Below are 4772 nucleotides of genomic sequence, written 5' to 3'. Positions count from 1 at the left end.
ATAGGTGGGTGGAGAGGGGCTCAGTGACCTACCTTGTCATTTAGGACAGTTCTTTTATCCACTATGAGGCCCTCCACCAAAGTCCTCAGTCCTCTTGTGGCCACTCCAGAGCTTGAGTCATCTTGACATCACAACATATAGTTTTAAGTAAAAAAGAAAATCCACTGCAGAAATGAACTATGACGTATTCAAGGGCTGCTTTCTCCAAACATGGACTTGGGAAGAGTGTTTACCCAGCACAGAGAAGCCCAGGAATTGATGGGTGAGAACTGAAATGGTCAGGCCAATAAGTGACCTCTGTGAGTTGAAGAGCCAACCATTGACCCAAACCATGAGCATGTTCCCTTCAAGCTTGTGCCACTCAGACCCAGCAGTCAGTCCCTGCTGACCGCTCCACCCCTGCCGCTCAAGAACGCTTGCTCAGGGCTGTTTCAGTGTCAATGAGAAAAGGGCTTTTGCTCCACCAGGTTAACTAGAGAAACACATCCATCGACACTCATATATGTGTAAGACAGAGCTTTATATCGAGAAATAACTATGTATCAAGAAAACACCCCAGCCCAGTCCAACTCAAGTCCCTAAGTCTGAGACTGGTCCATAAGTCCCTCTTCAGACTCACACAGTCACACGCAATGATGCAGAATGCAGGAATATCACAGGCCAGTAGGTGCACAGTATGTGGATCCAATGGCGGTGGACACATCTCTAGGGCTCTGGCTGCCATCAGGGTCAGCCAGTGAGCAGGTGGAGGCAGAAAGAGCGACGTTCCCAGGTCCCTCCTTATGAGAAGGCCATGCCTATAAGGAGTCGCCATCAGGCTGTGACCTGATTGACAGGCTCAACTCCATCCCTACACTTCGATATACCTTCAAGTTGACATGAAATGATGGAACTACTATAGGACCTTACCTTGACCCCCCAGTGGGGCTGGCAGAGAGAAACATGGAGGTAGGGGAGCAGCTACCCTAAACCTAGCATAGAGCTGTCTTGTTTTCCAGAGCAGTTAACTTGGGGTGACTGCAGACACCCCCATACACAGGGACATGGCACACGGGCAAGGGGCCATGCATCAGGAATGGAGACAAGCTCCAATCCCAGACTTCTGGAATCCATCCCATGAACTAGACGCTTGGGCAGTCTTAGTGTCCGAAGATGATTTTAACAAGATCATGCATCTCTGTGGTGGCCCTGGCACCAGGTCAGGTGCACTGTCCTTGGAGTAGATGCCCATCCCCCAATGCGATACCAGTGACACAGTGGTCACCAGAGAGCAAGAGCCTTCAGGAAACTTCTAGGTGGATTTGGGACCAGCGGTGCTCTTCTGCTGGTACCAACACTTGGTTTTCCTTTGTTGAAAAATATCAACCCACCCACACCCCCATTCACCAGTACTGTCCTTAGGCTGGCGGTGATACACTTCTTAATTGGGCGTGACCCCCCTTCCCAGTCTAGGAGGTGGGCACGAAACCCAGGTCTGGCAAATCCCAGTCCATCCAAAGGGGGCTGTGAGATCAGCGAGAAAGAGCTGTCTGCCTTCCTTGGTGTCACCGAGCTGGGAAGATGATTGGCTGATGTTACTAAGGTCACCTTGATTCGGCATGTTGCGACCTGCTCCCCACTCCATCATGAAGCAAGCTCTGAGGGCACTAGAGGCCAGACTGGGAAGAGACCCCTGATGACTTCGTCAGCACCCAGATCCAGCTAGGCTTGATGCCCATCGCCCCCTGGACCCTGCCTCCAGTTTCATTTGCCAAGGAATTCCCCTGGCCTCATCCACAGGGGAAAGAAGTCTAGGCCCTATCAGACGGACGGTCCTTGCTTCCTCCCATCAAGTGGAGCTCCCCTGGGCAGCAAAATCAAGAAATGAGTCAAATCCTTCTACTCCCCTGTACTGCTTTCCCCTTACATTCAGGCCACTACCAGTGCCCACCACTTCTCCCAGATGGCCAGTAACATGTTCTCTTCCTCACCCCAACCTGCAAGATCCCCCTTCCTCTAGCTTGTCGCCCATTGGCAGTGGCCTTCCCCACCTCTGTCCCTTTGCTGTGGCACCAATTTTGGTTCTAGGCACACGGCTCTGAGAAGGACGGGCCCCCTCTCCGGGCCCCTCTCCGGCCTCCTTCCCACTGGGCCTCCCTTCCTGGAAAGGAGAGCCAGCCAGAAGCAACATGGAGGCTCTTATTGAGCTTTTTCTGGATCAAAAAGGCCAAGTCTCTCCCTGCCCCTGCTGGAAACAGCAGGGTTCCAAGCCAGTCCCGGCACAAAAGAGCCTTTCTCTGTACTGCTCTGAGGCGAAGGTTAATCAAATGCACTCCCAAAGTGGCCGTGGTAACCGGACCCCACTCAGAGCTTCTACTTCTCAGTGATAACATGTGGGGGACTTAAGCTGTAATTGAGTTAAAATGCTTTGAAAAGATTGAATCGGATCTCAAAAGTTGAGCTTAAAATCCCTCTTGTTTTCCAGTTACTGAGACGGCTCTTAGAGGCCTGGATGCATTCCTTTGCGGGCGGGGTGGGGGGTGTTGAGAGGGCGGGTGGGAGAGGAGGGGAAGAGTGGAGATGAACAAAGGAAGGGAAAGGAAATTTAGCAGAATCGTTTCCAATCAGAAGTCACCAACTCATGGTGCTCACCAATCAAGTCTGCCCCGGGCAATTTTTATGTTCAGCGTGGTGATGAACATACACGACACACATGTGCTGATTTCTGCTTTCCTTGGGAAGCTGGAGGCTGAGTCTCCCCGAGCTGGCCTCTGTCCTGCTGTTAGGTCGTTCTGGCCCGGACACAGGTCCTTCACCCCATTCCCAGGCCCTCTGCCGCCTGTCCTTGTGTCTCTGCTAGAATGGAAGCAAGAAGGCACCTTCTCTCAAAGCCACCTCCTGGTCTGGGAAGCCAGTCGGGTAAGGACAGAAATGACCGGTTTGCTTTTCAAGGACTGGATAGGGTCACTCAAGGGGCTCTGGTGGCATAGTCGGTTACACATTAGGCTTCTAGTCACAAGGTTGGCAGTTCTAACCCACCAGCCACTCTGAGGGAGAAAGAGGCGGCTTTCTGCTCCGGTGGAAGTTACAGTCTCAGAAACCCACAGGGGCAGCTGGTTCTACTCTGTCCTTTAGTCACCATGAGGCGGAATCGACTCCATAGGAGTTGAGGTTTTTTAATAGGGTGTAGGGCTGTTCTAGGGTGAGTACGAGTCAGAGGGGTTTTGTTTTGTAAGTTTATGGGGCTTATAAGGAGCCCTAGTGGCATGGTGGGTGATGAGTCGGGCTGTTAAGCATCAGCTCGATGGAAGTGGATTTTTAGGTGGAGGGATTAATAAAAACCCCGTCAGTCTCTGACATGACCTTCTGTTCATGCCTGTTCCTGCTGAGAAGGGCAAGTCCGCCTGTCCTGGACAGACCAACGGAAGGGTGCCAGTAGCAAGCGTCTGCCCACCTCCTAGTTCTCCCCACGACAGTTATTTTTCTCCTGCCTGATGAATGTGAAATTCAGAACGCGTGTCAAGAACAAGAACATACATCAGCTCTGGCATTTATGCCGGGTGGGATGACTGACGGTTGGTGATTGAAATGTGTAAACAGATACTGTTAATTCCCCGGGAGATTGACGCATTCCCAGGCGCAGGCCGAATCTCTGCAGGACACGGCGACCGTCAACAGCGTTCTCCTTCCCCCGGAAGGCACTGTCCTTCTGCGGGAGAAATGTGTGGGAACCAGGCCGTGACGCACAGGACGTGCGCATCTTTGAAGAGGAAAGGCCTCTAACGGTGTGCTAATGATCTTCTCGGTTCGTTAGAGCCCACAGGACCAGCCCACTACACTTCTGGTACTGAGAGCCATCCGGTGGGGAAAGTTGGCACGCCTTCGAATCCATTTCTAATATATAGAACAGTACTCTGCGTCTCTCCAAAGCATATAGCCAATTCATAAGATACAAGCATATGCTCCACTCGGGAGCAAAGGAGGACTGATGCCTTCCCTCTCGTTGGTGCCCAGCGGAGAGAGCAGGTTCTTGGAGAGGATGCTCGAGAGTGGAGAAGGAGGCGTCCTTTGTGGAGCCGGCTGCCACTCGAGCAACCCTCTGCCCAACTGACCCGAACACTGCCCTCTCACGATGGGCCACCCTTCAGCCCACAGCTGCAGCCACTGTGACAACCTACTTGGCTGAGGAGCTTCTTCTGTGTCCCCGACTCTCTACTTGACTCAGCACGATGTCTCTCTCCGGGAACCACTCCCTCCTGAGCAACCCCGTTGATCACAAGACAGCTTGGCACCATGTGTTCAGACTTGAGGAACCGCTCGGTGGAACGGCTCCACTCTTCTCCCAGCCAGCGGGCAGCACCCTCTGTAGTCTTGGGAGGTCTTGGAAGGGCACGGGCCACTTTGCTGAACCCTTGTGGAGCCCCAGCCCTGGGACCTTTCTGACCTCGTCCTGCTATCCCCTCCAGCTCCATCCTCAGCCTTCCTCCAACTGATTCTGGTTTCCCCTCCCATATGGCGTCCTCACTGCCTGCCCGCCATCCCTCTGCAGGGGCTGTCTCCCCATTCTCCGGGGATGCCCCCACTTCCCCTTCCCCTCCTGGTCTGCAAGGTAGGTCAACGATGGTCCCTCTTCCCAATCCAACCTGTGGCTCACCTTCTTGGCCAACAAATGCCTCGGTGGCACCAACGGCTAAGCGCCCAACGACTAACCAGGCAGGTTGGCGGCCTGCACCACCCAGAAGGGCCTCACAAGAGAGGCCTGGCAATCTGCTTCCGAAAGGTCACAGGCTTGG

The sequence above is a fragment of the Echinops telfairi genome, unplaced genomic scaffold (genome assembly GCF_000313985.2).
Source record: "Echinops telfairi isolate 266 unplaced genomic scaffold, ASM31398v2 ScPeMD7_70;HRSCAF=299, whole genome shotgun sequence".
Classification (NCBI taxonomy): Eukaryota; Metazoa; Chordata; class Mammalia; order Afrosoricida; family Tenrecidae; genus Echinops; species Echinops telfairi.
Note: the sequence above shows the minus strand (reverse complement) of the source record.